The sequence below is a fragment of the Thalassophryne amazonica genome, chromosome 1 (genome assembly GCF_902500255.1).
Source record: "Thalassophryne amazonica chromosome 1, fThaAma1.1, whole genome shotgun sequence".
NCBI lineage: Eukaryota > Metazoa > Chordata > Actinopteri > Batrachoidiformes > Batrachoididae > Thalassophryne > Thalassophryne amazonica.
Window position 1 is genome coordinate 145,691,674 of NC_047103.1, and position 24,131 is coordinate 145,715,804.

Consider the following 24,131-nt stretch of genomic DNA (forward strand, 5'->3'; position numbering starts at 1 on the left):
AATACATGGCCACATTCATTTTTCCCTTAACACGGATCAGTCGTCCTGTCCCCTTTGCAGAAAACCAGCCCCAAAGCATGATGTTTTCACCCCCATGCTTCACATTAGGTATGTTGTTCGTGGAATGCAACTCAGCATTTTTATTTCTCCAAACATGACCAGTTGAGTTTTTACTAAAAAGTTCTATTTTGGTTTCATCTGACCACATGATATTCTCCCAATCCTCTTCTGGATCATCCATATGCTCTCTTGCAAACTTCAGATGGGCCTGGACACGTACTGGCTTAAGCAGGGGGACACGCCTCGCACTGCAGGATCTGAGTCCCTCTGTGCATAGTGTGTAGCCTTTGTTACTTTAGTCCCAGCTCTCTGCAGGTCAATCATCAGGTCCCTCCGTGTAGTTCTGGGATTTTTGCTCACCGTTCTCATGATAATTTTGAGCCCCATGTGATGAGATCTTGCATGGAGCCCCAGATCGAGGGAGATTATCAATGGTCTTGTATGTCTTCCATTTTCTTACAGTTGCTCCCACAGTTGATATATTCACACCAAACTGCTTGACTATTGTAAATTCACTCTGGTGTAGGTCTACAATTTTCTTCCTGGTGTCCTTCAACAGCTCTTTGGTCTTGGCCATGGTTGAGTTTGGAGTCTGACTGTTTGAGGCTGTGGGCAGGTGTCTTTCATATAGATAACAAGTTCCAACAGATGCCATTAATACAGGTAACGAGTGGAGAACAGAAAAAGCTTCTTAAGGAAGAAGTTACAGGTCTGTGAGAGCCAGAAATCTTGCTTGTTTGTGGGTGACCAAATACTTATTTCCACCGTAATTTACAAATAAATTCTTAAAAAATCCTACAATGTGATTTCCTGGATTTTTTTTTTCTCATTTTGTCTCTCATAGTTGAAGTATACCTATGATGAAAATTAAAGACCTCTCTCATCTTTCTAAGGCCTGGTTCACACTGCAGGATAATTAAACAAACAAGCATGCAGCCTGCTGAATGTGATGTGCAGCTAATCAGTAAGCGAGGTGATGGACGTACAGAGCAGAAAATAAAATCAAAACAGCTGTTCTGATTTACCAGAAAGTCCGGTGGTCACGCTGTCTCCACTTCTTTAAAGAACGCCTTTTCTTTTTGTATTTTTTTTCCCTCTGTTTTAAATAGTCCACAAAGTATCTCCATTTGTTTACTCTGAAGTCATGTTTAATCTCGAGAGATTTTTCAAGATTCCCTGTCTGAGCTGGGAATGTTCGTGTGTGAAATCTGTTTGTGTGTGGTGTTGCTGTCCTTACCATGTGGCTGAACACCACACACTGTACGACCAAACCTGTTAGAGCTATGATTTTTTTTTTATCTTCACGTGTGTGCTCTCTCAGGTTTTGGAAACCTAAAGATAATTTTAAAATCCCGTTGTGTGAACCAGGCATTAGTAGGAGAACTTGCACAATCTGGGACTCACTAAATGACATGTAGGCCCTAAATGACATGGTGAGATGCTGAAGAGCTCGTTCGTCATGTCTGCGACATATACATATTATGATCTAAACCCAGAAACACACAGCAAAGAGATACGTCATGATGACACTGAGATATACTGTCACTCTCAAAAAACCAAAGCAAAACTTGAAGAAACGAAGAATCAATGAAGATATGCAAAATGAGTGATGAGCATGTTTTGGCCTTCTACCAGTCTCAGAGGGTGAGACTGAATCTCTCATTCAATGAGAACTCATTTTGTGGCCATCAATACCAACACCTGTGGCTCGCAGGGATGGAGGTTGGGCACCTTGCTATATTGCTGAGCGACGAGGAGAGAGAGGATAAACAAAATATGCAGGAAATCTACAAAAGATGCTGCAAAATGTCAACTGTTCCTGATATTTGGAAACACAAATGAATGTTTAAGATTGAAATAGGAGGGTCAAGACCTTGATGTCCACCAGAACTCATTTTAGGGGAGCAAACAATGGAAAAATTGTGCATTTGAGGATGCAAGGACTACATTTGGCATGGTGATTGTTATATTACTTAGCATATGTTGTCAGCTGGCCACTTGGAAATTCAAGAAGAAAAATGACCTATCGAAAATTACTTTTGAATATAAAGGCTCCTATTTGATCAATGAAAATTATGTTGAACTCAACTGCCATTTTGATAGATTTTATTTGGTATGTATGTTATCTATTATCTGTTATCTATATTTTGATTACAACCCCAATTCCAATGAGGTTGGGACATTGTGTAAAATGTAAATAAAAACAGAATACAATGATTTGCAAATCATTGCTTTTGATACTGTTGACCATAAAATTTTATTACAGCGATTAGAGCATGCCATAGGTATTAAAGGCACTGCGCTGCAGTGGTTTGAATCATATTTATCTAATAGATTACAATTTGTTCATATAAATGGGGAGTCTTCTTCATGGACTAAGGTTAATTATGGAGTTCCACAAGGTTCTGTGCTAGGACCGATTTTATTCACTTTATACATGCTTCCCTTAGGCAGTATTATTAGAAAGCATTGCTTAAATTTTCATTGTTACACAGATGATACCCAGCTTTATCTATCCATGAAGCCAGAGGACACACACCAGTTAGTTAAACTGCAGGAATGTCTTTCAGACATAAAGACATGGATGACCTCTAATTTCCTGCTTTTAAATTCAGATAAAACTGAAGTTATTGTACTTGGCCCCACAAATCTTAGAAACATGGTGTCTAACCAGATCCTTACTCTGGATGGCATTACCCTGACCTCCAGTAATACTGTGAGAAATCTTGGAGTCATTTTTGATCAGGATATGTCCTTCAATGCGCATACTAAGCAAATATGTAGGACTGCTTTTTTGCATTTGCGCAATATCTCTAAAATTAGAAAGGTCTTGTCTCAGAGTGATGCTGAAAAGCTAATTCATGGATTTATTTATTCTGGGCTGGACTATTGTAATTCATTATTATCAGGTTGTCCTAAAAGTTCCCTGAAAAGCCTTCAGTTAATTCAAAATGCTGCAGCTAGAGTACTAACGGGGACTAGAAGGAGAGAGCATATTTCACCCATATTGGCTTCTCTTCATTGGCTCCCTGTTAATTCCAGAATAGAATTTAAAATTCTTCTTCTTACTTATAAGGTTTTGAATAATCAGGTCCCATCTTATCTTAGGGACCTCATAGTACCATATCACCCCAATAGAGCGCTTCGCTCTCAGACTGCAGGCTTACTTGTAGTTGCTAGGGTTTGTAAGAGTAGAATGGGAGACAGAGCCTTCAGCATTCAGGCTCCTCTCCTGTGGAACCAGCTCCCAATTAGGATTAGGGAGACAGATACCCTCTCTACTTTTAAGATTAAGCTTAAAACTTTCCTTTTTGCTAAAGCTTATAATTAGGGTTGGATCAGGTGACCCTGAACCATCCCTTAGTTATGCTGCTACAGACTGCTGGGGGGTTCCCATGATGCACTGAGTGTTTCTTTTTTTCACCTCTTTTTGCTCTGTATGCACCACTCTGCATTTAATCATTAGTGATTGATCTCTGCTCCCCTCCACAGCATGTCTTTTTCCTGATTCTCTCCCCTCAGCCCCAACCAGTCCCAGCAGAAGACTGCCCCTCCCTGAGCCTGGTTCTGCTGGAGGTTTCTTCCTGTTAAAAGGGAGTTTTTCCTTCCCACTGTCGCCAAGTGCTTGCTCACAGAGGGTCGTTTTTACTGTTGGGGTTTTTCTGTAATTATTGTATGGCTTTTGCCTTACAATATAAAGTGCCTTGGGGCAACTGTTTGTTGTGATTTGGCACTATATAAATAAAATTGATTTGATTTGATTTGAAATCATCTTCAACCTATATTCAATTGAATGCACCACAAAGACAAGATATTTAATGTTCAAACTGATAAACTTTATTGTTTTTGTGCAGATATTTGCTCATTCTGAAATGGATGACTGCAACACATTTCAAAAAGTTGGGACAGTGGTATGTTTCCCATTGTGTTACATCACCTTTCCTTCTAACAACTCAATAAGCATTTGGGAACTGAGGACACTAATTGTGAGTGTCATGATTGGGTATAAATGGAGCATCCCCAAAAGGCTTAGACCTCAACCAACTTGGAAAATGGCCACCATCTTGAATTTTATAGTGGCCAATTGACCACGCTTGGTGAGTACTACCTTATAACTCATAATAACAACATTAGTGCTTGTATCAGCATTTGGACACTTTAATTGTAAAATTTACATTATTTGCTCCGCTACTTTAGAATAAGCAAACATCAGTACGTTGACATGACATTCCATTGGGTTAAGTATGACAGCATGCACTAGTGCCACATGTTGCTGAGTCTGCAACACACTACAGAAATGCCTTTAGTCATGGATAACAGCCACCCATGCAGACATCCAATCCATGCCCACCGTTACTGAACCACTCCATCGGAAATCCTCCATATCGCCAAGCTGGATATGTCGAGCTTTATTTCTTGTTTCACACTGAATGTTTATTCAACAATTTAATTTCAACAACAAATGCACAACTACTTTAAAATTTAATGCAGACTGTGCACAGTAATGAATTGCAATGTGTCTTATTGATCTCGTGTTTGTCACACAAGTACAGTACCCAACAGGATTTGAAGCAAACACGACTATGCATTATAGATGAGCGATCTCCTTGATAGCATCCTACTGTGTATATCAATTTGATGTTTAAATCATTCAAAGTCAAGTCCATTTTCAAAGCTTGTCAACCGCAAATGGGTTTGCTAAACTAAATCATTTGGTGTGGATGGTAAATAATACTCCCAAGAATGACCACTGCAGTGTACTTTGGCATGCATACATTGTGATATATACATAATCAGCACAACAATTTCACATCTTTGTCAATTTCACATCGAATCTTTGTCAACTAAATGTCAACTAACTTTTCATGATCACAAAATTGTCACAAATGCATATTTCTGACTGAGCAGATGCTTGTCATCTTCTTTCCAAATCTTTGTTTTCTACAATTCCCATATTCAGATTTTGATTCCAGTCATTTGGAATAGCACAGTCTTTAATAATAAAAATATCAACTTGTTTTTGAGAGAAAGTTCCAGCAGACAGGATATGTTGATGAAAGTGCTGTCACGTCTGGAATGTTTATTTTGCCTCACTACACCACCACAGTGGACTTGAAATGAAACATATAAGATGTGCTTGACGTGCAGACTTTCATCCTTAATTCAGCACAATAACTATATTCACTATATTAATTTCTGCATGGTCATTTCATTGTTCTGAACTGCCTTCTCCATACAGAGCAGGTATGTCAATGTGATAGGAGTTTGGCTGTCAATATGGAGACCTGGGGTCATTCCTGGTCATGCTTCCTCTCTGTTACCTCTATCAACACATCATCTGTGCTGTTACAGACCAATATAGGCACTGTCCTTGGCTGGGGAAAAAGGCCCTGATGATAATAATGATATATATATATATATATATATATAATGAGGAAAATAAGTATTTGAACACCCTGTGGTTTTGCAAGTTCTCCCACTTAGAAATAATTTCGGGGTCTGAAATTTTCATCTTAGGTGCATGTCCACTGTGAGAGAGATAATCTAAAAAAAAAAAGAAATCCGGAAATCACAATGTATGATTTTTTAATAATTTATTTGTATGTTACTGCTGCAAATAAGTATTTGAACACCTACCAACCAGCAAGAATTCTGGCTCACACAGACCTGTTAATTTTTTTTTCAGAAGCCCTCTTATTCTGCACTCTTTACCTGTATTAACTGCACCTGTTTGAAGTTGTTACCTGTATAAAAGACACCTGTTCACACACTCAATCAATCACACTCCAACCTGTCCACCATAGCCAAGACCAAAGAGCTGTCTAAGGACACCAGGGCCAACACTATAGACCTGCACAAAGCTGGGATGGACTACAGGACAACAGGCAAGCAGCTTGGTAGAAGACAACAACTGTTATGATTATTTATTAGAAATTGGAAGAAACACAAGATGATTGTCAATCTCCTTCGGTCTGGGATTCCATGCAAGATCTCACTTTTGTCATGGTTTGGCCCTGTTCAAGGCTTTGATTCCTTTTTTCTTTTCCTCCCCTTTGACTCCTGCTTTGTTTTATTAGTGGATTACTTTCATCATGTGTTTATTCTGTGCTTTGTTACTTGGTCTCTTTGTCACTTTGTATTTCTTTGTCATGATTCAGTTCCATTCTAGTTTTGTCCTGCCAGTTTGTTTTCATTTTTTATCATGAGTTTATCACATTTATTGTATATGCTTAGTCACATGTTATTATTTTTTTAACTTTGGTGTTGCTCATCAGATTATGTTCCATTTGTTATTCATGGCATTTTCTGTTCATCAGTTATCTTGTTTTATTTATTGCATTATTCTGTATTCTCCAGGTATTGGTTATTTGCAGTTTAATCCATAGTCGTTGTGCCTTCGTCAGTTATTGTATTCTCTTGTCTGCCAATATCTGTTTCATCCTAGTTTGGTTTAATTCAAAGGTCCTTGTTTTTTCTCTCTTTAGACTTGTCACCGTATTTCTTAGTTCTGCCCCTTTTGGTTTCACTCACGCATTATTGTTTGTCTGGAACACGTCATGTTATTCAGTTAGTTTTTCTGTCACCTACTTATCTTGCTTTGCACCGGTTTGTTTTGCCCTCCTGCACTTTCTTGCCTTTCCTCCCTCTTCTTTGTTCACTAAACCACACCTCCTTCCACACACCTGCTCCACATCAACCAGATTAGTTTGCTCCTCTTTAAAACCCTCATAGTTCCATAGCTCACTGCCCGATTGTTGACTTTGATCACTTTCTCACCTCTCGTCTTGTCCAGTTTGTGCTCTAGTATTTTTTGACCTTGCTTGTGTACTCCGTCCTCCGCCTCGCCATATCCCTGAACTCTGCCTGTTTTTGACTCTGCTTTTGCTCTGCCAGCTATACTCCTTGACGCCATTGGTACGAACCCTGCTCGTTTCTTGGCTACGACCCTGCCCGTTCCATGTCTGATACCTCTGCCTGTATGTCTGACTTCATGTGTACCGAATCCACTGCCTGGTCTTCAGATAAAGCGATTTATTCTCCACAACCAACCATGTCTGTGAGTTTGCATTGGTCTCCTACTACTTCTTGCATCAAACCATCACCTGCCCTGAAAACTTTGTGGGATAAGGATGATTCTGAGAAAGCTCAGAACTACACAGGAGGACCTGGTCAATGACCTGAAGACAGCTGGGACCACAGTCACAAAGATTACATTAGTAACACGTGATGCTGCCATGGTTTAAAATCCTGCAGGGCAGCAAGGTCCCCCTGCTCAAGCCAGCACATGTCCAGGCCTGAAGTTCACCACTGACCATCTGCATGATCCAGAGGAGGCATGGGAGAAGGTCATGTGGTCAGATGAGACCAGAATAGAGCTTTTTGGAATCAACTCCACTTACCATGTTTTGAAGATGAGAACAACCCCAAGAAAACCATCCCAACCGTGAAGCATGAGGGTGGAAACATCATACTCTGGGGGTGCTCTTCTGCAAAGGGGGCAGGACGACTGCACCGTATTGAAAGGAGGATGAATGAGGTCATGTATTGCGAGATATTGGCAAACAACCTCCTTCCCTCAGTAAGTGCATTGAAGATGGGTCATGGCTGAGTCTTCCAGCATGACGATGACCCCAAACATACAGCCAGGGCAACTAAGGAGGGGCTCCGTAAGAAGCATTTCAAGGTCCTGGAGTGGCCTGGTCAATCTCCAGACCTGAACTCAATAGAAAACCGTTGGAGGGAGCTGAAACTCCAAACCTGAAAGATTTAGAGAAGATCTGTATGGAGGAGTGGTCCAAAATCCCTGCTGCAGTGCATGAAAACCTAGTGAAGTACTACAGGAAATGTTTGACCTCTGTAATTGCAAACAAAGGCTACTGTACCAAATACTAACATTGATTTTCACAGGTGTTCAAATACTTCTTTACAGTAGTAACATACAAATAAATTATTTAAAAAATCATACATTGTGATTTCTGGAATTTTTTTATTTTTTTATTTATTTATTTTTTTTAGATTATGCCTGCTCCCTTGTTTGGACTGGGGTCTCCACAGCACATCCTAAGTGCATGTTGAATTGGCACAATTTTTATGGCGGATGCCCTTCCTGATGGAACTCCACATTACATGGAGAAATGCAGCAGGGTGGGGGTTGAACCCTGGAACCTTTATTTTTATATATATATATATATATATATATATATATATATACACTCAACAAAAATATAAACGCAACACTTTTGGTTTTGCTCCCATTTTGTATGAGATGAACTCAAAGATCTAAAACTTTTTCCACATACACAATATCACCATTTCCCTCAAATATTGTTCACAAACCAGTCTAAATCTGTGATAGTGAGCACTTCTCCTTTGCTGAGATAATCCATCCCACCTCACAGGTGTGCCATATCAAGATGCTGATTAGACACCATGATTAGTGCACAGGTGTGCCTTAGACTGCCCACAATAAAAGGCCACTCTGAAAGGTGCAGTTTTGTTTTATTGGGGATGGCTTATGGTAGAGAAATGAACATTCAATACACGAGCAACAGCTCTGGTTGACATTCCTGCTGTCAGCATGCCAATTGCACGCTCCCTCAAATCTTGCAACATCTGTGGCATTGTGCTGTGTGATAAAACTGCACCTTTCAGAGTGGCCTTTTATTGTGGGCAGTCTAAGGCACACCTGTGCACTAATCATGGTGTCTTATCAGCATCTTGATATGGCACACCTGTGAGGTGGGATGGATTATCTCAGCAAAGGAGAAGTGCTCACTATCACAGATTTAGACTGGTTTGTGAACAATATTTGAGGGAAATGGTGTATGTGGAAAAAGTTTTAGATCTTTGAGTTCATCTCATACAAAATGGGAGCAAAACCAAAAGTGTTGCGTTTATATTTTTGTTGAGTGTATATATATATATATATATATATAATTTTTTTTTTTTTTACCTGCAACCCCATTATGTTGGTGTCCATCGGCGAAAGTCCAAAAATGCTCAGTGACTAAATACTTCTGAACCTAGTTGTGAATGGTGCACAAGGGACATGTTCCAAAAGCAATGTAAGGCACTTCTTATGAAATAAAATCCCAATATAACTACAGCCAAGTCGTAATGAAACGTTCCAAGGAGTTGTAAGGAAGGCTGCATGAATCAAATTCAAATGAGCCAAAACACGTCATTCTCTCAGGTAGTAAAATGACTCAGTTTCAAGCGTTGCACACAAATAACGAAAATGTGAGTGAAAAGCCAAATGGAGTAAGTCTTTTCAGTGAACAGATCATAAAGAGCTACACTGTAGAATGTACAGTAATAGAGTATGATAACATTGCTGTCATTGCAGGATTCCTTTTGCAGGTTGATCTATCTATCTATCTATATACATAAAGTAGTTTGTTGCAATGTATGTTTCTTTGCCAGTAAATAGCTCTGAATACTTCACTTAATGTGTTTGTGGAACATTTTTACTTTACTTATTATCTTTTCAAGTGTTCCTGTGGGGACACCTGTATTATCATAAGTTGTTATTAGTCAGAAGGACCACCTGTTAGAAAATCATTTGGCTTCCAGAGGGAAATCCACTGAATAAATGATTAAAAGTAGATCATCTCTTCAGCTTAATTTGATATATAATTCAAAATGAGATAAAGTAGAAACCAAATGCTCTAACCCAGAGCCTTCTGACTTATGCCTGCTACAAAAAAGATACTTTTTAAAACCCTGTTCTGGTGTGTGATCCTTCCAAACTGTGATCTGCATACTTGACTTGGCACTTTTTTTTAACTGCCAAAAACCATTCCCGATGCATCAGTTATCCAAGCTCAAGGTCAGTACCACCAGCTTCGTGTTTTGGCAAAGTATACATCTGCATGTTGATTTTCTACCTGGTGCCATACCTATACTAACTTCAGATGAACATGGAAAGTAGGTATAGTGAGCATTGAACCCGGACAAGTGCTGCTTTGACAAAACCGGAGTCCTTGGAGGAAACCCACACGAACACAGGGTGAACTTAGAAGTCCCAACAGGTTATGGAATTGAGCCCAGGACCTTGTAGCTGTGAGGTAAGAGGGTTAAACACTGTTGCACCATGCTGAAATGTTTTACAGTTTATTTGCATTGGGGAAATTCTCTAATAACAATTAAAATCACAAAATTCTGGCCATGTTTTAGCTCACCTTTAAAAATTTGCTCTGATTGTAATTCCATTACTGTAGGATTACCCACTGGCAACATCAGCTTTACAGATAATACATGTTGTCAAGTGTTTTAAGTAGACTGAACTCCATCAACATTAATTTAGATTCCATTCTGCTGTTAATTAAACAACAATCAGTGGTGCAGTAAAACAATATTGTGTTAAAACTCAATTGTTTTACAATAGCTTTAAGAACCTGAGGACATATGACTTTTCCTGAAGAATGCAGCCTGAAAAAATAGATCTCCTTACAGAATGACTGTGAGAGGATTTGAACCCAAGAACTTTTGGCTGAAAAATGAATTTACTAACCACTGTGTTACCATGGGGCAGCGTGGTGGTTTAGTGGTTAGCACTGTTGCCTCACAGCGAGGAGGTCATGGGTTCAATTCCCACCTGTGGCCTTTCTGTGTGGAGTTTGCATGTTCTCTCCATGTTTGCATGGGTTTCCTTTTGGTGCTCCGGTTTCCTCCCACATCCAAAGACATGCGGGTTAGGTGGATTGGAATCTTTAAATTGTCCATAGGTGTGCAAGTAGGTGTGTATGTATTTGTTTGTGTGTTTGTGGCCCTGTGACAGACTGGTGTCATGTCCTGAGTGTACCCCGCCTCGCACTCTATGACTGCTGGGAAAGGCTCCAGCCCTCCACGACCCTTGATTGGACTAAGCAGTTGAAGATGAGTGTGAATGTGTGTGTTACCATGCACCTTGTCACATGGAAAAAAAAATGTAGATTTTCTTGGCATAATATTTGATGCAGGATGGCAATGGGATTCCAGATATACCAGCAGAAAGAAGGTGGGCTAACTTGAACTCAACACTTTCTTCTTGTCAGGAGAGACAGCAAAGCACTGTGTCACTGTGCTACCCTGTCAACTAAGATAAAAAAAAAAAAAGATTTTCCTTTTAGCAATGACATAAATTTGATACAACTCCAGCTATACAAGCAGAATTGACGTGGAAAGATTGGAACCAAAGTGCTTATTGCAATAAGGCAAGACTGCGAATCACTGTGTCACCATGCTACCCTGTCAAATAGGGGGAATAAAATTACCAGGTTAAAATCTGAATCTGCATCCCATCTTGTTCTTGAGATGCAATTTGACGGATACAGTTTCTGTGGAGCAGTCGAGAAAGCAATGTATGCTTTCCTCACACTGTTTGTGAGATGTCCTTTTTGATGGAAAACTGTATCAAATATGATGTCATGATCTGGTCTGCCATAAGTATGGATTTGTATCTGCTTCCGTGCTCTGAGCCTTCAGTGGTTTTATTCATGTCTTGTCTTGTCATTATGGTCATGGTCATGTTATCATTGGTTTTGTTTCATTTTCCTTCTCTGTGTTGTAATCTGATTACGTTCCTTTAGTTATTTATTGCCTTCTCTGTTTATAATTTATTTTGTGTTGTCCTTGCATTTACATTCATACGTTAGCCATGTGTTTAGTTCTGACTTTGTAGTTTGGTGTGTCATGTTGTCTTGGGTAATTCTTGTCACTGGTTTTGTTCTCTATTTATCTTTTATTTTGTTTTGGTTCAGTCCATAGTTTGTGTTGCCATCCTGTATATTTATATTTATTTATATTTATATAAATAAATATAATATATTTATTCTTTAGTCTGTATCAGTTCTGTTTTGGTTTTGGATCATAGTCTTTTGCTTATCTTTCTTTTTAGGCTTGTCACTTTATTTCCCAGTTCTGCCCCTTTTGTTTTGTCCACAGTAATTATTGTTTGTCTTGAGCATGTCACATTTTTCACCATTGGTTTTTCTGTCACTTATTTATCTTAAACCCAGTTTGCTTTGCTTTCCGTCTCACTGCACTATTTTGCACCTGACTTTGTATTTGTCAGCCACACCCCATCCAGAACCTTCCACATACCTGTTCCTCATTTCACACCCTGATTAGTCCACTAGTATTTAAGCCCTCACAGTCTCACAATCCCTCGCCAGATTGTTGAATGTTATTCACTTTCCAGTCTCCGCACCTCGCCTTGTTTTTCATTGTATTCAGTCTGTCGGTATTTGACCTTGTTTTGTCCTTGACCACGTTTTTGTCTTCGCCTCCGATCGCCATCACGCTGTGTTTTTTGATCTCCGCCTGTTTGTTGGACCAAGCCTCAGCCTTACGTCTGTCTGTACCTTTGCTTCCTGCTGGACCAGCTGTTTACCGAATCCCTGCTTGTTTTATTATATTAAACCTTTTTCCTTACCCCAGTCTGCTAGTGAGAGTCTTTCCATTTGTGTCCACCCAGTTTGTGCCTTGCCTGACATATGACACATTTCTCTTTCTATTCTCGTTAGACTTTCATAGCTAGTGGAAAATACAGTCTACAACAGAGGTCTTCAACTCATTCCAGAAAGGGCCAAGAGGCTGCAGGTTTTCTTTGCAACCACCCACTCTACGAGGTGATTTCACTGATTAACTGATTCCATCTGCTCAAAGCAATGTTAATCAGTGAAATCACCTCGTGGAGTGGGTGACTGTAAAGGAAACCTGCACCCTGTCGGCCCTTTCTGGAATGAGTTGAAGAACTCTGGTCTACAGTGTTTCACAGATGTAAAACTTATATTCTATGAAATGTTCCAACAGAGAATTTATGTCCTCTATGTCGACAAATTAAAAAAAAAAATTAATGATGAGCCAGAACGACCTGTTGTCCTTGTTGAATCTTGAGAAAGAATCTTTTTTTCTACCCCCATGTTGGCAACAGTTGAAGCCTTTTAATAACACAGTGGTTGTCCTTGATTTTGTCCAAACTGAGGGATGCCTGTGTTTTCAGTGAGTTTGTGCTTCCATGTGTCTGTAAGCATTCAGCCGTAGCAGGCAGCTGATTGATGGCTAAGAAGGTGCAGAGCTGGTACAGATTGGAACAGCAGAAATCTGGCACGGGAAGTGCACCCAAACAAACACACACCTACAAAACCTCTATACACATTTGTTTTCTTTTTTTTTTTCCTCTTCAATAGAAAAACACATCCCACAAAGGGGGGATGTCGCCCACATGGCCTCCACATCTTCCCGCTGGTTCAGCCTGCCAAGTGTCATTTTTTAAGCGCCAGAATGGAACTGTGAACATATGGGAGCAGGGTTGGGATTTACAGGTTGTTTCTAGTACAAATCCACAGCAACAACACTTGCTTGGGCACATACACGCTTTTTTTTGTGAAAGCCAATTCCAAGTTTGCCTTTGATCATTTCAAAACTGTGCACATATGGTGGCATAATACAACAACAAATTACAGTTGTACAAGAATATGAGAGTCAGGTCCATAAGTACTTGGACAGGGTGCATACACTTTTGCAATTTTGCCACTACAATGGATTTGAAATTTGGAATTAAAGGTGGGATGTGCTTTAATTCAGTGGTTTAATTTTAATTCAGCGGTTTGACAAAAGTGTTGCATTAACCAGTTTGCAACTGCAGACATTTTATATACATTATCTACATTTTAGAACCTGGAAGTAACTACTGGAAAATTAAATAGGAATATTGTTGATGCAAATCATCACTTTTACGGACAGTTTTCTTGAAACAAGTCAGTGAATGGCTGCACTCAAAAATGACTCATTGGATGAATTCAATTCAATTATGTGCAGGATTTTCATCTAAAAATATGTAGCACATCTTAAAAAAAAAAAAATCCATGCAAGATAATTTAATTTAATTTTGTTGGGACTACATATATTTATTACAGGGAAATCCAATCCAATGAGTTAGTTTTTTTGAGTGTACATGAGTATTTGCAAGTCATTGAATATGTCTTGGGCAGCATGGTGGATTAGTGGTTAGCACTGTTGCCTCACAGCGAGAAGGTCATGGGTTCGATTCCCACCTGTGGCCTTTCTCGGTGGCATTTGCGTGTGTACCCGTGCTTGCGTGGGTTCTATCCAGGTGCTCCGGCTTCCTCCCACATCCACGCAGGTTAGGTGGATTGGTAACTTTAAAATTGTCCATAGGTGTGAGTGTGGGTGTGGATGTGTTTGTCTGTATGTGGCCCTGCAACAGACTGGCGTCCTGTCCAGGGTGTACCCCACCTCGCACTCTATGACTGCTGGGATAGGCTCCAACCCCCAGCGACCTTAAATGGACTAAGAAGTTGAAGATGTGTGTGTGTGTGTGTGTGTGTGTGTGTGTGTGTGTGTGTGTGTGTGTGTGTGTGTGTGTGTGTGTGTGTGTGTGTGTGTGTGTGTGTGTGAATATGTCTTCAACCTCATCACACAAATTGGAAAAGTGTGCTGTGATCTGATGAGTCCACATTTCAAATTGTTTTTGGACATCATGGACGTTGTGCCCTCCAGACAGAAGAGGAAAAAGACCATCCAGATGTGACCAGCGCTAAGTTCAAAAGCCACCATCTGTGATGGTATGGGGGTGTGTTAGTGCCCATGGCATGGGCAACTTACACATCTGTGATGGCACATCAATGCTGTAGGTATGCTGAAGTGGTAAACATACCACTGTTCCAGCTTTTGTGAAACATTTTGCAGGCATCCATTTCAAAATTAGCAAATATTTGCACAAAAACAATAAAGTTTATCTGTTTGAACATTAAATATCTTGTCTTTGTGGTGTATTCAGTTGAATATAGGTTGAAGAGGATTTGCAAATCATTGTATTCTGTTTTTATTTACATTTTACACAATGTCCCAACTTCATTGGAATTGGGGTTTGTATGATTTTGTATTGCTATTTAATAATAATCATGAATTTACTGCCAGCAAATTCCTCATATTCCAAATATCTAGCATACAGTTGTGCTCAAAAGCTGACATACACTGGCAGATTTTTTTTTTTTTTTTTTCAGAGAATATGAATTGATAACACAAAAAAACTTTTGGTTATACTCATGGTTAGTGGTTGGGTGAAACCATGTGTCGTCAAAAAACTGTTTGCTCTTTTTAAACCATAATGACAACAGAAACTATGCAAATGACCCTTATCAAAAGTTTACATACCCATGTTCTTAATACCGTGTATTGCCCCCTTTAACATCAATGACAGCTTGTAATCTTTTGTGGTAGTTGCAGATGAGGCTGTTTGATGGTAAAGCCTACATGAATATGTCTTGGATGTTGTTTACATCAATTACGAAGAAATACAAACAGTATGACACTCTATAGTACATCTACTTAGGATAGACAGTTCTCAAAAACTGAGTGACTGTGCAAGAAGGAGAAGAGTGAGGAAAGCCACCAAGACAATCAGACAACCTTGAAGAAGTGATTGGCTTATGAGACTATGATTGGAGTACTTGTGCACAGTACAAATTTTGCATTTTGCATCACCACACTTCATTTTATAGTGGGGTAGAGTGGAGAAGGATATTCTTTCACCGAAACATATCAACTCTAAGATTGCATCTCTGATGTACCTCTTTGCAATGTGCAGCTAAACTTTCAGGTCTTCTTCTAAAGAAAATCCTCCTCTGTATCACAGGTGGTCCACGAGCTGTCATGGACCACCTTACTAAGAATAATCTTTTTGAGCCACTGCAGTCTGCTTTTAGAAAATATCATTCCACAGAGACAGCTCTCACTGTGAACTGGTGAATGACCTTCTGCTTGCAATGGAGTCAGACACCACTACGGTTTTGGTGCTGTTAGATCTCAGTGCTGCCTTTGATACAGTGGATCATCATATTCGACTCGATAGGCTGGAGAATCATTTTGGAATTACCGGGAGTGCCCTTGTGTGGTTGACGTCATACTTGACCAGTCGTTCTCACTGTGTTTTGTACAGTAACACTACCTCTAACCTTAGTGACATGAAATTTGGGGTTCCACAGGGGTCCGTCTTAGGCCCCTTGCTTTTCTCCCTTCATATAGCACCCTTAGGCCCATATTGCAGTGTTTTGAGATTACCTTTCACTGCTATACTGATGATACTCAGTTGTACATGCCAATAACTGCTGGTAATCTCATCCACATAAAACCCTTAGCAGATTGCCTTGCATCAGTGAGACGCTGGATGTCTAGCAACTTCATACTTTTAAACTCTGATAAGACTGAAATGATGGTTCTTGGTCCAGTGAGACATTGGCATCAATTTGACTAACTAATACTTAGCTTCGGTTCAAGTGTCATACATCACGTTGACAAAGTGAGGAACCTTGGGGTAATTTTTGATCCTACATTGTCCTTTGGCCATCACATTAGAGATATTACGAGGACTGCTTTCTTCCATCTGCGAAATGTGGCGAAGATTCATCCCATCCTGTCTATGGCTGATGCGGGTCAAAGAGGTTTCTCTTATCATGCCCCTGTTCTGTGGAATGATCTTCCTGCGTCAATAAAACAGCATTATTCTGTAGAGACTTTCAAGTCCAGACTAAAGATGGACATATTTTCCCTTTTGTATGAGTAGCACACTGGCATAGTATGTTAGTATGCTTTTTACTCTTTTCATTCTTTTTATTCGGAATTGTTTTTGTAATTTCTGTCGGTAGCATGGCCCAAGCACAGGGTCATCCCTTTAAGTCTGGTCTGCTTGGGGTTTGTTCCTCAGAGGGAGTTTTCCTTACCACTGTCACCTGTGTGCTTGCTCTGGGAGTTGATAAGGTTAGAGTGTGAAGCACCTTGAGGCAACTTTGTTGTGATTTGGCGCTATATAAAATGAAATAAATTGAAATTGAAAATGCAAAATGCAACGCTTGTCACCTTTAGTTTTCATCTTGTTTTTGTTCCTCACAATCAGTTCACTTTGTCCTTAGCTGACTCTCAATCATTCCACCAAATTTGGCACAGGCAGATCAAGAGGGTTGAACACCTAGGCTTGAAAACAATAGCCCTGCATGCATCAGTGTGCGCGGGTGTGAAGATTACATAGAGTGGTTGAATTAAGTTTGACCTTATACATGCAAACATAATCTAGAACTTCTCTTTTGAAAAACAGGTGAAGAACTCAAAACAAATTTTAAATGTCTGAAGAAAATACTTGCATCTGAAATAATAGAAAGAAGAAAATAATGCCTGTAGGTTTCACAAAGGCACACAATGGAAACATCAGGAGGCAATTCTACAAAAATGAGTAACCTTGTGTTTCAGGAGTTAATAAAGTATATGCCACCGTGGGAGTGCTGAAGAATAAGACATCCCCAAGGTGCTGTTGAGGAGGAAACATAACATTCCAGCCTCCAGCAGCAGATTCTGTGCCATCCTACATTGTGCATGTACAAGCATGCGATGCAGTGACATGCTGTCGCCCGTTTGACATGACTTACAAATGTGCACAAGCACTGTGACTAAATGGATACAAATATACTGAAACAACACAAACATGAAAACACAGAGGGTAACACACAAATACAGGCATAGACGTGCACCTGCAACCCTGTATGTGAATGCAATCAGCCACAATCAATCAAGGCAGGAGGTGCCTATAAAACTCTGCAGTTTATGTTTTAGACATGCATCATGTGGCATACAGCAGGTGGGTACGTGTGAAAAGTAGTTGGGCTGCCAAAATATAGACCTGGGTTCAATTCCAGTCAAAATATATGTCGGTGTCCTCCAACAAGATGTTATATAAATAGTGAGTGGCTTTGCCCAGTGAAGTATCCTACATTAGAACCCATCACACTCAAGCATGAATGCTGTATAAATCACACGAATGGGGAAAAAACAGAATTTGAGCTGCATTCAGACGGGATATTCATACAGCCGTCTATGAATGCTGCTCGAATACCCAGAATGTAGTTTGAAGTGGGCTCAAAGCAGCAGTTCCTGAATGGAGGTGGACTACCCAGAGTTCAGGGCGAATGCAGATACAACACAGCACGTAACACAAAAAAATAAAAATAAAAAGACAAAGCACATGCATGCATGATGGTGAAATCAACTGTTTTGACCACACACACGCACAGCGGGGTATGTGGATGAACCAGCCAAATAACATTACTGATCTATATGTAATGATTTCTGACACGTATCTGTCAAAAGGGGGAATAAATAAAAGTATAAAGGTGACACTGTTTGCCCACCTGCGTCCCTCTTGCGCCTTTCAGTTCAACCGTGTCTGTAGGCTGGCTGGCATGCGCCAAGCGGATCCATCTGTAGCCATTCCAAAGGTGACTATTTATTCTATTCATACTTTGATTGCTTGGTAATACAGACATCAGTGTTACTGTGATATGATGTGTATCACAGTTGTAACAGCCTGCTCAGCCATGTGCGGTGCAAAGTGGCTCTGAGGCGCACTGAGTCGCTGCGCTGTGTGGTTTTCATTTTGTTTCTCCACAGCAGTGGCACGATGTGGTGCAACATACACTATGTTCGCACACACACATGCACATGCAAGAAACCATCACAGCGGGATTATTCACGCCTGCCCGACTGTGTGTCCCTCCCGACATCAGCTCGATGTTTTGTGGTTCACTTATTTGCGCTGTTTCACTGTGATTCGATGTGATTCGTACGTATTTTGTGCTATGTGTGAAGAGGCCCTAAGAAAAACAGTGAACCCCAAAACTGCTTATCCTTGTGGGACATTACAGTAACAAGCTGAACTCACATGCTCATGTGGGGAATCAAGACAAAGATTCTATAAATTACCAAACATTATCCAATAAACATATTCAGAGCACACATAATTTGTTCACAAACACCCTAATTTTCAAGGTAGCTGCATGAACACTAGCCAGCTGAGAGCTCAACTTTAGAGATTTGCCTAGGTAAGCGGACATACTATTCATCTATCCAATTATTATCCTGCAGAGTATGTTGAGTTGGTCTTCGGAATGTCAGGATGTGAATGCTTCTCCCAACAGTGATGGTGTTTACTATGGATACTAGTGTGAAGCAGATTAACATCTGCAGCTCCCCCTTGATAAGACGACAGTCCAATACAAGTTACTTTCAGGCTGTTTGTTTCAGGTTGTCACCCATTCACAGATGTATTGATTAGGATAACGCAGATTAAATGTCTTCTCCAAGAAGACAGACCAGTAGCATGACTGGAAATCAAATCAATTCAATCCAACCAATTCAAATCAATTGGTAACGCGTTAACTTATCCTATCATTGTGATAGGATAAGTTTGCTGACCTTGTGTGAATAACTAGAAAAAAAATGACTTTAATCCTGAAATCTTGCTACCAAATGAAAAAAAAAAAAAAAAAAAAAAAGGTCAACAAAGTTGGATTGCTATGTAATACTGTAGTTAGATCTGAGAGTATGTCCATGATAGATAATATGGAGCTTGGCATACTGAACTATCCTGCTCAGTTAAACCAGAAATACACATGATGCATGAACTCAGTGTTCCCTTACTCACAACAGCCAGTTTGTGTCTTGCTAACTGTAAGCTAATTACCCAGAAAGTATGTCGTCGCTGTTCTCAAACTCACTCACATGAAATGAAAGGATAGATTGCTTAAGACAGAAAGAAAAACAAAGCCTCCGGGAGCTTTGATACTCTTCCCACTGCCTCTGGGTAAAAACGCTATTACATCTTCCAATTTATCATCAACCTAGCTTAAATAACAAAAGGAAAACAAAGTTGCAATGTTGTTTTCAGGGCATGAGCTTTTAAAGTGAGAATCAATCAAGTTGCTGCATAGGGCTCTGTTATTCAAGTTTTTTGTGTTGGCATGAGCTTGAGACAGATATGGCTACACAAGATTACTCTCAAAATGATGTTTCATGAATGTTTCAGTTGCATCACAATCTCCCAGCAGCATAATATAAAGAGATGACACCCATGCCATAAAAAGTAGGATACCTAGAATATTGCTATATTGCTGCACTGTACTGTTTGAATAAGATAGTGATAAAAATGTTATATATATATATATATATATATATATATATATATATATATATATATATATATATATATATATATATATATATATATACACAGTGACTTTTTTGTGTTGAAATGTGGGAATTATAAAGTATGTTTATATTTGTTGTACATTCAGCCATTTGCTATAACCACTTACTCAAATTATGGGTCACAGGGGAGTGCGAGCCTATCCCATCAGGCATAGGGTGTAAGGCAGGGGCCACATATAGACAAATAAACATTCATACACACATGCAAGGACAATTTAAAGTTTCCATTACACCTAACCTGCATGTCTTTGGATCTGGGAGGAAGCCAGCCACCCATAGTGAACCCACACAAACATGGAGGGAACATTCATACTCCACACAGAAAGGACACAGGTGGGAATCATAAATATAAAACTTGCAAATACATAGTACATAGGAAATAACTTCAGAAGTAACACCACAGGTAGACAATACAAGGTTAGCTCACACAAAAATGACATGCAACACAAAAAATATAATTTACTTGATCAGCTGCAAAAAATGTGGTATCCAATACGTAGGAGAAAGTAGCCAAACCCTTAGGAGCAGAATGAATAACCATAGACAGAGGCTTAATAAAATGTGTAATTTATTTTCATACCAACACTTTTGCTCATATGGTCATAATGTAGATGACATAGAGGTTATGCCTATAGAAGAAGTATTTTTGGAAGAGGGTGAATGCTTTAGTTTAGCCTCTAAACGATTACAAAGGGAGGAATACTGGTACAAAGAACTTGCCACAGTTTATCCATATGGGCTCAATGACAATGTCAAAAACTACATAATGTTTCTAAAAAAGATATGGAAAATATTGTCATATAGACATATTTTAACAAAAAACAACGTAAGTTCAAAAAACGCTCAGGTAAGAGCAATAGACAACATGCAACTACTAAGATAGATTTAGATTAAAAGAACTAGTTAACAATTACAATAGACCTGGGTTATTACATGAACTTATCACATTAATTTTTTTCGGTTCTACAACAAAAACCTGGCATCCTAATAGCTTTAGCTAATATTATACTTTCAGAACAAAGATTACCTAATTATATTCCACTTGTTATAAAAGATTTAGCCAACTTTAGGTTAGGTTTACAAAAAATGGAAAAAAAAAAAAACCTACAATAACCAAAGATGAGAATAAATCTTTCTTGAAAATTCCTTTTCACAACAAAGGCATTGAAATGATCAAACTATCACAGATTCTACATAGCAAACCAATCCAAAAAACTATGCCAAATTTCATCAGTGATCAAGCCCCCCTGTTATTAGCTATTCATATATGAAATCTATAGCTGGTAAAGTTTTTAATTTCAAACGAAGCATAAAACATTTAGACTTTGAATTAGGAACTACAAACGTTAGCTGTGATTGCGACTCGTCTAATTTCAAGTACGAGCAAACAGGACATATAATAACAGGTAATCTCTGAATAATTGAGAACAGAAAGCTTAGAAAATTACTTAGTAAAGGACCATCATTTAGAGAACAAAATAATATTAACTGGGACACAAACCTCATAATAGTTAAAAAAAAAAAAAGCCATTAAGGATTACAAAAAAGGTTGGGCTAAAAAAGAAAAATTAGATACTAGAACATTGGACGAATGGGAAGGTCGAGTATTAGAAACCATTCAAATTAAGATAGATAGACTTAGAAAAAAAGGAAAAATCCATATAAAAACATGTACTGTCAGACAAGGTTTGCCTAGAATACCTAAATAACTTACAAAGACATTTTGTTTTAGTACCAGCAGATAAAGCCAGCAACAATATCCTAATAGTTTGCAAAAAATATTACCTAGATGTAGTTTTAAAGAAACTCAACACTAGTGATGGGACTAACCCACAAACATATATGTCTTATAATAGTCACACAGAAGATATTGTTACAAAACACCAAGAATTTCTGACTAAATATAACATTAAAATTACTAACAATATGAAACAATTACCATCCTTCTACTGGCTTCCAAAAATGCATAAAAATCCAATAGGTAGTAGATGTATAGCACCCTCTAATGCATGTACTGCTAAACCATTATCCCAACTACTAACCTCTAGCCTTAAATTAGTTACAAAACATTTCAAACAATACTGCGAAGGCATAGCTCATAACACTGGAGTTAATAGTTTTTGGATTATCAATAATGCTACAGAGGTTTAAAATAAACTAAAAAAGTTAAACAAAACTAAAGTCGCTACACATTTTGATAGTTTTGATTTTTCCGCCCTGTATACTAACATCTAACATGACGAACTTATATATAGTATCAGTGAACTAGTCAGGGAAGCTCTTAGAATTAGAGGTTCTAAATATATCGTTATTAGAAATGATGGCACAACATATTGGTCTAACACTACATCAACACGTTACCATAATATAACTGAGGAAAATATGATTGAGCATATAGAATTCCTTGTAGACAATATCTATATAGAGGTTGGCAATAGAATTTTCAAACAATAGGGATACCTATGGGAACAGATTGTGCTCCACTTTTAGCTAACCTTTTTCTTTTTTAATATGAATATAAATTTATGAAAGATAAACTTAAAACTAATAGCAAGTCAGCAAAAACCTTTAATAATACCTTCCGTTACATTGATGACCTACTTACTTTAAATAACCCTAATTTTGAGAATGAAATTAAAAATATTTATCCATCAGAATTAGAACTAAAAAAGACTACAGAAAACAATAAAAAAAACTCTCATAGATATACTTAGATATAAAGTTGAGCATTATAGACAGTTTAGAACAGCCGTTTTCGACAAACGGGATGATTTTAACTTTCTTATTGTAAAATTTCCTTGTATGAGTAGTAACATATTGAGTAAACCTACATGCGGTGTTTACACCTCTCAATTAGTCAGAATTGGTCGCATCTGTGAGTTTTTCCACCAGACACCATAAACGTACTCGTAGATTAGTTAAACAAGGGTTTCTGTATAACAAATTGGTTCTTCAGTTCAAAAGATTTTTTAATAGACATCAAGAAATAATATCTAAGTTTGGGGTTCCCAATAAAACAACATGTAGAAGGTAATGATTATACTTTTTTCCTATAGTATGCTAACAGAGTTACTTTAGATAGATACCAGTACACTCACACACTCATAGCTTCTGCTTCTATAATAAAATACCAGATTTATAGCTTAGCCTACTAATATTTAATTTTACTACAAGTCTGCATACTAAATTACCTATACTACAGTCTTCTCCTGTGATGTCTTATCCTTCTTATGTCTTATTATTTATTATATTATATATACCTTTTTCTTAGGGGGTGGTGGCCAAGTGGTTAATGCTGCTTGGTTTCAGTGCAGAAGGTTCCGGGTTCAAATCCCACCCCTGCCACATCTTTCCATGTAATGTGGAGTTGCGTCGGGAAGGGCATCGAGCGTAAAACCTGTGCCAATTCAACATGCAGCTCCACCTTGGATTTGCTGTGGCGACCCCGAGTGCAAACAAGGGAGCAGCCAAAGGGACTTACATATATACCTTTTTCTTGAGCCTCCTGGGTGGGTAGGGAGAGTTCCCATGGGATAAAAAAGCTTTTTAACCTACCATCTCTGGTTCTCAAGACCAGGCACCTAAGTGGCTCTACTCTATCTACTCTTCTCTACTCTCCTATTTTACTCTTCCTTTTTAGATATTTAGATATACCTTTTATATGTATACTAGCATAGTTCTACCTTAGAATTGGAATATAATATATACAATATACCTTATTCAGTTTTCATGACCTTCTCGCTGTGAGGCAACAGTGCTAACCACTAATCCATCATGCTCCCCCATTTGTGTTGTATATTACAAAAGGTATGCAAATTTTACTTGCTGCTAAAGTTATTATTTGAGGGTGGGGGGGGCGTATGAAAGAGGACGGGTGTGAGAAAGGTTCAATTTTCAATCTGCTTTTAAAGGAAATTGGGTACTCAGATTTTATGACTTTCAAAATACATCAAATAAAGCTATGACAAAATGTGACTTTCTCTACCGACTTGATTTGCTAACAAAAAACTTCGGATCTGTAATAAATGTTT